This window comes from Gymnogyps californianus, unplaced genomic scaffold (assembly GCF_018139145.2).
Source record: "Gymnogyps californianus isolate 813 unplaced genomic scaffold, ASM1813914v2 HiC_scaffold_67, whole genome shotgun sequence".
NCBI classification, from domain to species: domain Eukaryota; kingdom Metazoa; phylum Chordata; class Aves; order Accipitriformes; family Cathartidae; genus Gymnogyps; species Gymnogyps californianus.
The window spans coordinates 212,287-222,621 of record NW_026114460.1 but is presented as its reverse complement, the minus strand read 5'-3'; the positions used below and the strand labels follow the sequence as shown (position 1 = coordinate 222,621).

General features: G+C 47.3%; 1 long non-coding RNA gene across 1 annotated transcript; it reads right to left on the bottom strand.

Annotated features, from left to right (window-relative positions):
* Positions 1 to 8,743: 8,743 nt before the first annotated feature.
* On the bottom strand, positions 8,744 to 9,878 carry LOC127029079 (uncharacterized). The gene is made up of 4 exons (XR_007768119.1): positions 9,819 to 9,878; positions 9,675 to 9,724; positions 9,153 to 9,519; positions 8,744 to 8,876 (listed from the first exon to the last, which is right to left on the bottom strand). It is a non-coding gene; the product is annotated as an uncharacterized LOC127029079 (long non-coding RNA).
* Between the last annotated feature and the right edge of the window lie 457 nt (positions 9,879 to 10,335).

Sequence of the window (10,335 nt, the reverse complement as noted above, 5' to 3'; positions counted from 1 at the left end):
CCAGGGGACAGAATATTAACAAAGCTTTTAGTGAACACCAAAAGACAGATGAGACTCCCACGGAGTGGCTGGAAAGGTTAAGAAAGAATCTTCAATTATATTCAGGATTAGATCCTGGAACACCGGTGGGGCAAGCTTTGTTGAAAACACAGTTTGTGGCCAAATCCTGGACGGATATTAGAAAGAAGTTGGAAAAGATGGAGGATTGGCAAGATAAGGGCTTAGATGAGTTACTAAGAGAGGCTCAGAAAGTGTACGTTCGGAGGGAGGAGGAGACCCATAAGAAACAGGCTAGAATGTTGGTAGCCGCGGTCAGGGAAGGACAGCGGACGCCATCTTCTGGAAAAAGAGCAGAGGATCGTAGAGTGAGAAGGGAAGCCCGGAATCCCCCACGGGAAAAAGATCGAGGGGTTGTAATTTGCTTTTATTGTGGAGGGAAAGGGCATATTAAGAAGGATTGTAGGAAGAGGATTACGGATGAAAAAATGTTCAAGGAAGACTAGGGGTGTCAGGGGCTCTATTTGCTGGGGACCCGGGAGAAAACAGAGCCCTTGATAAAGCTAAAGATAGGTCCCCAGCAGCAAGAAATCGAGTTCCTAGTGGACTCAGGGGCAGAGAGATCCACTGTCCAGAAATTGCCCCACGGATGCAAAATATCCCCCACGACAGTACAAGTCATCGGGGCAAAGGGGGAGCCCTTTAGAGTACCCGTAATAAAAGATGTGATTTTTGAAACACAAACAAAAATTGGGGTGGGGTCCCTATTACTCATGCCAGAAGCAGATTATAACCTGTTGGGACGGGACTTAATGACTGAACTAGGAATTGGTTTAGAAATTGAGAATGAAGAAATAAAAAGTAAGTTATGTCCCCTGCGAGTGGAGGATGAACAAAAGATTAATCCTGAAGTCTGGTATACTCCGGAAACCATAGGCAGATTGAACATTGAGCCCTTTTCGGTAACAATTAAGGATCCGGATATACCGATTAGAATAAAGCAATACCCCATCTCCAGAGAAGGGAGGATAGGTCTAAAACCCGAAATTCAAAGACTAATAGAAAAGGGATTATTAGAACCTTGTATGTCCCCCTTTAATACTCCTGTCTTGCCAGTTAAGAAATCAGATGGCAAATATAGGTTAGTACATGACCTACGAGAAATTAACAAAAGGACAGTAGCTCGCTTTCCGGTGGTAGCAAACCCACATACTCTCCTAAGTCAATTAGGACCGGATAATCAATGGTATAGTGTAATAGACCTAAAGGATGCCTTTTGGGCCTGCCCTCTTCATGAGGACAGTCGGGATTATTTCGCATTTGAATGGGAAGACCCGGACACCCACAGAAAACAACAGTTAAGATGGACAGTACTGCCCCAAGGATTCACTGAGTCCCCGAACTTATTTGGGCAAGCTCTGGAACGGATTTTGAAGGAATATGAAGTGGGAAAAGGGGTCACGATGGTCCAGTATGTAGATGATCTGCTATTAGCTGGAAAAAGTGAAGAGAAGGTGAGGGAAGAGAGTATTAAATTACTGAATTTCCTGAGTTTACAAGGACTTAAGGTATCAAAATCAAAGTTACAATTTGTCGAAGAGGAGGTAAAGTATTTAGGACATCGATTAACTAGAGGAACTAAAAGATTAGATCCTGAAAGGGTAAATGCTATCTTGTCACTACAAGCCCCGAAAACTAAAAGGCAAATCAGGCAATTATTAGGCCTCTTTGGATATTGTAGACAATGGATTGAGAACTACAGCAAGAAAGTAAAATTCCTTTATGCCAAACTGACTAAAGATGGGTTGCTAAAATGGACGGAGAGTGACGACAAGCAGCTAGAGGTTTTAAAGGCTGACCTAGTAAATGCCCCAGTGCTCAGCCTACCAGATGTGAAGAAACCTTTTTTCTTGTTTATTAATGTTGATGAGGGAACAGCATTCGGGGTATTATCTCAAGATTGGGCAGGTAAAAAGAAGCCTGTGGGATTTTTATCTAAACTCCTGGACCTCGTAAGTAGGGGATGGCCTACCTGCCTACAGGCAATAGTAGCCGCGGCCCTTTTAGTGGAAGAAACACATAAAATTACTTTCGGGGGAGAATTGAGAGTGCTATCTCCTCACAACATCCGAGGAATATTACAACAAAAGGCTGATAAGTGGATAACAGACGCCCGACTCCTAAAATATGAGGGCATTCTGATCTCTTCCCCTAAATTGGAGTTGGAGGTAACAAATCTACAAAACCCAGCACAATTTCTATATGGGGAACCAAGTGATAAAATCAGCCATGATTGTCTCCGTAATATCGAGGAGCAAACGAAAATTAGACCAGATTTAGAGGAGGAAGAACTTGAAGAAGGAGAAAAGCTTTTTGTGGATGGGTCATCCCAGGTAGTTGAAGGGAAAAGGAAGTCGGGTTTTGCAGTTATTGATGGAAAATCATTTAATATAATAGAATCTGGACCCTTAAGTCCTAACTGGTCGGCTCAAGCTTGTGAACTTTATGCCATATTGAGGGCTTTACAGATCTTAAAAGGCAAGGTTGGAACCATATTTACGGATTCAAAATATGCATTCGGTGTAGTACATACATTTGGAAAAATTTGGGAAGAAAGAGGTCTGATTAACTCACAAGGAAAAGGACTCATACATCAGGAGCTAATAACTCAAATCTTACAGGCATTACGAGGGCCAGCAGGTGTCGCTGTAGTACATTTAAAAGGACACCAGAAAGGACTCAACCCCCTAGCTAGAGGAAATAACCTTGCTGATCAAGAAGCAAAGAGGGCAGCCTTAATGCTGATACAAATTAAAAATAGCAGAGAGGATTGTATAAATTGTGGGGAGAATAACGAAGAATTTCCGTGCTATAAGTGTTGGGAGGATTTTGGGATAGATGCATTTTCGTGTAGATGTTTGTTTCATGAAAGCGGGAAACCCAAGTATGACCACTACCCACTACATGGGAAGATACATCCCATCCTCAGTTTCACAGTACAAGAAAAAGACAAGATGGTTAAAATGGGGATCAGTGAAACTGAAGAAGGAAAGTGGAAGCTTCAAGATGGGCGAGAAGTTCTCCCCAAACCCCTAGCTTCGAAAATTATGCAAAAATTTCATGAAACCACTCATTGGGGAACCCAGGCACTAGTGGATCAATTTGCCACAAAATATATGTGTATCGGGGTATATAATATAGCAAAAAGAATAGTAAATGAATGTATAACTTGTCAAAGGGTCAATAAACATCAATTACGGGAAAGGATCCCGGGAGGGAGAGAATTGGCTCACAGACCATTTGCTAGAATTCAACTAGATTTTACCGAACTCCCCCAAGTAGGACGATATAAATACCTCTTAGTAATAATGGATCATTTCACCCATTTCGTGGAAGCCTTTCCCACAGCCAGAGCCACAGCACAGACAGTGGTAAAAACCCTATTGGAAAACATAATCCCCAGATATGGATCAATAGAGGTAATAGACTCGGACAGGGGCCCTCACTTTGTGTCAAGAATAGCAAAGGAAGCTCTTTCTTCTCTTGGAACGAAATGGGAATATCATACCCCTTGGCATCCACAAAGTTCAGGGAAGGTAGAGAGGGTAAATGGAGAAATAAAGAAACAACTCACAAAATTGATGCTAGAAACTAAAATGTCATGGGTAAAGTGCCTCCCTTTGGCATTATTGAATATAAGAACACAACCCCGAACTGATGTAGGGATATCACCCTTTGAGATGCTATATGGGATGCCATATGATTTAGAAATACCCCATGATCACCCCCAGATCGAAAGTGCACAATTAAAACCATACTTAGTCCAACTCATGGCCAGAAGAGGCCAGTTACGGAATAAAGGCCTGGTAACACAAAGACCTCCTTTAGATATAGCTATGCATAATATAAGGCCAGGGGATAAAGTCCTAATTAAATCATGGAAAGAGTCTTGTTTAACCCCTCGTTGGGAGGGACCTTATCTCATTTTACTTACCACAGAAACAGCCATTCGAACGGCAGAAAAAGGCTGGACCCATGCAAGCCGCGTAAAGGGGCCTCTGAGAGACCGTTCTTGGGAAATCACTAGCTCACCTGGGGACTTGAAGATGACTCTTCGGAAATCATAAATGGACACATGTATAATCTTGGAACATGTAAGCAATCATAGTCTATTAGCAGGATACGAATATATTAGCACTGAGGACGTCAAGGTAAAATGTGGTGTATCAAACTGTAATTGTTGTCCTTTTATTTGTTTTAGCTGTAAGGTGTGCCGAGAACGGTGGTGGACCCATTGCCTTTATGGGGTTCCCCTTCGAGGGGTATGCCAAATATGCTGGGGTAAAGAGAGTGGACTCACTGAATTAACTTTAAAAATTAAAGTATCTCAAGAATAATTCGGAAACATTCTAACAGATGATGGGAAGTATTTACGCGGGGCATAAATCCAGAACTTTATTGTTATCACCCCAATGAACCAATTCCATTTATGATTGACATTATTAGGGTACAGCGTCGTAAGACCCTTACAGGGGTCCGGTGTGTTTCACCTGAAATAAAGAATAAAAAACTGGGAAACATACCTACGGAGGCAAGTGTCTAGACGGTGCATATACTCTCCTGAAGAATACCCCTGCTGCGAGAAGATGGTACCCCTCGTGACTCGAAGCAACCGGGTCGACGAGCGAGGCAGAGGGGTAAAAGACTGTGGAGAAAGGAAACCCCAGAGTGGGACTGCGCCAAGATGCTGGAAGAGTTGCCTCAGGGATAATAAAAGAAATCCCACCAAGTATATATCAAACGACAACTGTACTGAGAACAATTGGGCCCTGCGAATACAAATTGTAGCCCCTAATTGGTCGGGTCTCCACCCTTCTCGATATGCCGTGTTTCTGATTATGATAAGTTACCTGAGCACAAATGTTAATGGCTATCCACACCAACCCTTTAAATGGACCCTAAGTCGATTCGAAGATCAGACAGTTATCGCGACCCAGATAACATCTGGAGGACCGAGTTTTAATTCCTCTTTGTGCCAGCTAGTCCCGAGAACCCGATGTTGGGAATATATGGGATTCTATATGTGCCCTAGTTCAAATCCTGGAAAAGGGTACTGTAACTCCCCTAATCAATATTATTGTAGTTATTGGGGTTGTGAGACCATAGCCCCTAGTTGGATACCGGGATGTGGCAGAGATAAATACCTAAGGGTCCAGTGGGGTCCGTATGGATGCACCCCACCGAAGGGGTGGAAAGGACGTGGAAACTGTAAATACCTTTTCCTAAATATTACACAACCTACGGATATTGGGTGGACAATTGGAAGAATATGGGGAGTGAGGTACACGGAACCCGGAACCGATAAGGGAGGGCTCATACTAATTAAGAAAGAACCAATACCCCAGGCCCCCTCTGGGGTTGGCCCGAACTCTATTATTATTGCAGACGGAGAAACGGATTTAACAGAAATAACTCCATCTACAGAAATAACTCCATCTGTTTCTGAAAATAACACCAAGATAAATCTGCCAGAACCTGGAACTCCGACTCCTACCCCCCAAACCAACCCGTTATGGAACCTGTTGCAAGCAAGCTTTCAGGTCCTAAATACAACCAATCCTAATATAACGAAACATTGTTGGTTATGTTATGATATACGCCCACCTTATTACGAAGCTATAGGAATAGATCACAGGCATAGAAAAGCTAATGGTACCAACCCGGCTGAATGCCTATGGGATACTCGGAAACAAGGAATTACCGTGTCACAAGTCACCGGAAAAGGAAGGTGCCTAGGTACAGTCCCTAGATCTAAACAACATCTTTGCAATAAAACTGTCCAAGGGCCAAGTGGGAGACAGGCGGACTGGTTACTCCCAGCTGAAAATGCAAAATGGGTTTGCTCTCAAACTGGAGTCACGCCCTGTTTATCAACAAAAGTATTTGATTGGACAAAAGAATTCTGTATACAAGTTATTGTAGTACCTAGGGTAATTTATCACCCTGAAAGCTTTATGTACAGTAACCAAGCCTCCTCACTCCATCACATACAGAAGCGCGAGCCCTTTACCGCTTTAACCGTGGCAATTCTTATGGTCACTGGAGCTGCAGGAGCTGGAACCGGAATAGCCTCACTAGTACAACAAAATCAAGGATTTCAATCCCTTAGAATAGCAGTAGATGAAGATTTAGCTAGAATAGAAAAAGCCATGACTGCTCTTGAACAGTCTCTAAGGTCATTGTCAGAAGTAGTATTACAAAACAGACGAGGGTTAGACTTAATATTTTTACAACAAGGAGGTCTTTGTGCAGCCTTACAAGAAGAGTGTTGTGTATATGCAGATCACACTGGAGTAGTTAGGGATACTATGGCAAAACTGAGGGAAGGCCTAGAAAAAAGACGAAAGGAAAGAGAATCACAACAAAGTTGGTATGAATCCTGGTTTAATCATTCTCCGTGGTTAACCACCCTAGTATCCACTATTGCAGGACCAGTAATACTATTGATTTTAGGACTAACCTTTGGACCATGTATATTTAATAAGATAATTGGAATTGTGAAAGGTAGACTAGAGGCAGCGCACCTAATGATGATGAAAACTAAATATGAACTTGTGAATCCGGAAGCTGTTTTGGAAGAGACACTAGCCCTGAGTTATGCAGAGCTTCAAAGATTTGATGAACAAAATAATAAAAAGGAAAAGGGGGGATTGTGATAAGTAGAACCCTGAGTTTGTTAATCAAATCTTGCTTGTATAAGACATGTGGAAAGTTTTGTTGGTTTTTTTTTTTCGCTGATGTATACCCACAAACATTGTGGGAAAATCGCTTGCAAGTGTTGAAACATTCCTTAGTTATCCAAAGACATGTGGGGGTCTGCTTGCAAGTATTGAAACATTCCTTAGTTATCTAAAGACATGTGGGGGTAGGGACAGCCAAATATTCGGTAGAAGAAACAACTGAGTAACGGATAAAAGAAAAGGCGATTTCACAAGAACATGAGCGGGACCTAAGTCACCTAGAAGGCAGCTGAGGAAGACTTCGGCCTTCATCCCAGCAACCCCCAGGAGGCAGATTACGACCACCTAGCAACTGCCGGCGCAGGCGCACACACAACGCAAACGATACCAGCCAGCACGGAAGCAGGGACTAGAGACTGTATAAGTAAGGGAACCCTTCTCCATTTTGCGCGCGCCGTTGGTAGAGTGGAAACTCCCCGGCCGCCCAGCGCTGTTTTGCTTACTGCTGCTTGCTCAAATAAATTGATTTAAATAATCGGACTGGTTCCATTTCAATTATTGGACCGCAAACTTATAACATATGCTTTTAGTGGATTTCCGTTCTAAAACGGAGCCATTGGATTTTTACATCTTTTGAACTGAGAGGGAATAGTTCTGCTCCTATGCCACTCTTTGTTCCTTCCTCAGGGTAAAGGCCGCCTGTAGGTATCACCACAGGGAAAAGGAAATGACCGCTTACATTTCATGAAGCGTACGTTTAGTTCCTGGTAATTCCCTGCTTCAGAAGGACCACAGAAACAGTAAATGGACAAAAAGGGGGCAATTCTTCTCTAATGATAGCCTGGTGTACATGCTTTTCAATGAAACGCTAAACACGGTGCAGGCATTACCTACAGAGAGATGTCTGAGAGAAGCCACCGTGAGAAGCACGTCTCTGGTACGGCTTTTCCCTGGGGCCGGGCCCCCCCACGAAGTGCAAGGCAAAGACTTACGGAGACAGCAAACTCTTTGGGGGCGCTGCTGACTTCCCCGGAAGGAGAGACTGCCTCGGAGATATGCCAGATGGTGAAAGCCGTTGGCCAGATTTGCTCAGGCAGCCGGATGACCACGTGGCCCTGAGATCCTTGGAAAGGCCAGCAGTCGCCAGGGGCAATGCGGGGCTGAAACCAGAAAGCCCTGAGCATCAGTGGCAAGGAAGTCAAAGGGCTGCCAAGGACAAAGGTGGCTAAGGGTGGCGGGCAGGTCGCAGCAGCTGGGTTTAGCTCGGTCCCCCTCCTGATGGGAGGGCAGTGCCGTCAGGGATCGCAGGGATCACAGGAATGCGAGGCAGGCTGCAGGGCTGAGCGATACGGCCGGGCTGAAGGGAAGTGCTGTGCACTTGGTCTGCCAACCCGAAAGCAAGGAGGTGAACCACAAGTCAGGATTTCTCCTGTGATACCTGCAAGATTGTCTCTGGAGGGTTTGCAGAAGAAAAGCCGAATGGCGGAAGCCACCAGGTCTTCTTGCCTTGCCCACCATAACTCTTGGATGTCCTCTCCTTGTCAATGGCAGCGCCTGACGTGAAGGTGGCCAAAGATTAGGAGTCGAAGCAGTGCATTAGGCTGTATTTCTCAGGCTCGAAAGCAGAGCCTGGCAGACCTTGGGGGAGTGCCATACACAAAGCGAGGGCAGTGAGACTTTCTGTCTGCATACCTATGGCTTCCAGAGCGCAGTCAGGCATCTGGAGGTAGTTTTCAAGCACCTTCTTAATTGCCGCCTGGGTCAACTGCAGAATTTCCTGGGGAAAAATTGCGAACGGAGAGATGGCAGTGAACACAAACACATGCGCGGGCAGTTCTGCACGAACACCGAGTCCTGGCACAGAGCCAAGCACTGCTGCTGTCAGAAAACCCAAGGCAAGAGCTGCCGGAAAGGGTGCCGACTTTGAGAGTGCCAAGAGGAAGCAACAGGAGGGAGCCTGGAAAAGTAGCGAGGTCTCTGATCCACCTGCAGCACCTTTACCTCTCTCTTCTCCTCTTGGACACCGTGGTCTCTGAGGACCTCTCTCACTCAGCCTGCAGTATGTTCCCCCTCGCAGCAGACACCTGAGCCGCTGTCTCCTTGAGCTCCCGCATCTGCTCCAGCCAAGGCTGGGAGTTCCTGGAGGCAAAGGGAAAGCAGGTCTTGTCCAGCAGCTGCCCAGCCCCTGCAGGCAGGCTCCAAACACCGTGCAGAGAAGGGTCCCATGGGCTTGGGTCACCCCCCGTCCCCCAGCCCCTTTCCTTCCTCTGGTTTACAAATGGCTCCCTTCCACCACCGCAGGTAGTAGACGGGGAAGGTCAGGAGCCCTGGACGCGAGGCGAGTGAGCGCAGGCAGCAGGAAGCCAGCTGAGACGGCTCCCCAGAGCGCGTTCCTTGGCAAGAAAGCGCTCTTACCCTCGAGACTGCAGCTCCTCTTCAGGCAGGCCTGACATCTTCTGCAAGATAAAGACACTCCACTGGAGCAAGCACGAGGAGCACTGCCAGGGCTTCCCAAAGGAGACTCCCCTAGGGAGAGCTGGCAGAATTTCCTGCTGCTTCGAGTCGCTTTAGAGAGACCCTGACCCGAAGGTTGGGCTCTTTAACCAGCCACGTTCAGCAGAGCATCTTGCGGGCCTCCGTCTGACCCCCTAGGCTCTCCGAGAGGTATGCAGGCAGCAAAGGCACCTTCTGCCAAAGTGCTCCCCGCTTCAGCCTGCCACCCTGCGGAGGTCACTCGGGAAGATCCGTCTCTGTGTTGAACTCGATCCAGGCGCTAAGGAGACTGAAGGATGAACAGAAGGGCACCCCCCACCCCCCACCCTCTGCCTCAGCGGTGATGGGCATTTTGGACCAGGCGCTGCGTGTTCCCAGGGCAGGCAGGAGGGCAGAGCCACGGCCTTTGCAGGCGTTGGCTTTCCCACAACAAGGGACACTTACCCGCAACGCTCCCTTTCCCCACACCGTTGAGCCCCAGCAGTAGACAACAGCTGTGGGTCACATTGTCAAGAGATGGTTATTTTCCTCAGGAGCTGGTCCCTCTCCCCTGGACTGCGAGGAGCATTTTTGGTCAGGGATGCTTACCAGACAGGACGGGAAGCAGCAGGAAAAGGAGCCTCAGGACCCTCCTGCCCTTCTGGTGGGTGCTGCGTTGTCTAAAAGAGAGGCAACGTTGTTGTTCCCAAAGCCCAAGGTTGGGACGCATATTTGCCGGGGATCCGCTTGGGAGCTAGCTTGCTACCAGGTTCCTGTGCTCAGCACAGCTGCAAGCCCGAGGGCCCGCGGGCCTTCGGGAAGGTCTGGCCCGTTGCACACCACCCCTGGGACACAAAGACCTCTGGCCTGACGCAGGGGCAGCAGCCTGGCCCCGCTTGGCTCTCCCTGGAGAAAGGGCAGGGCCGTGCCCCCGGAATGGGGCTGCCGGGCTGCCCGGCTGGAGAGCAGTAGTGGCCCATTGCTAGAATGGGCCCCATGCTCTGGGGCTGCCTGCTCCTGCCGGGAAGCGATGCAGAACACAAGGCTTCTGGCCTGATCCCTCCCTGCTTTCTGGGCCCTCTTGCACCCACCTGCCCAACCCGGCTGGCATCTCCGCAACCCCAGC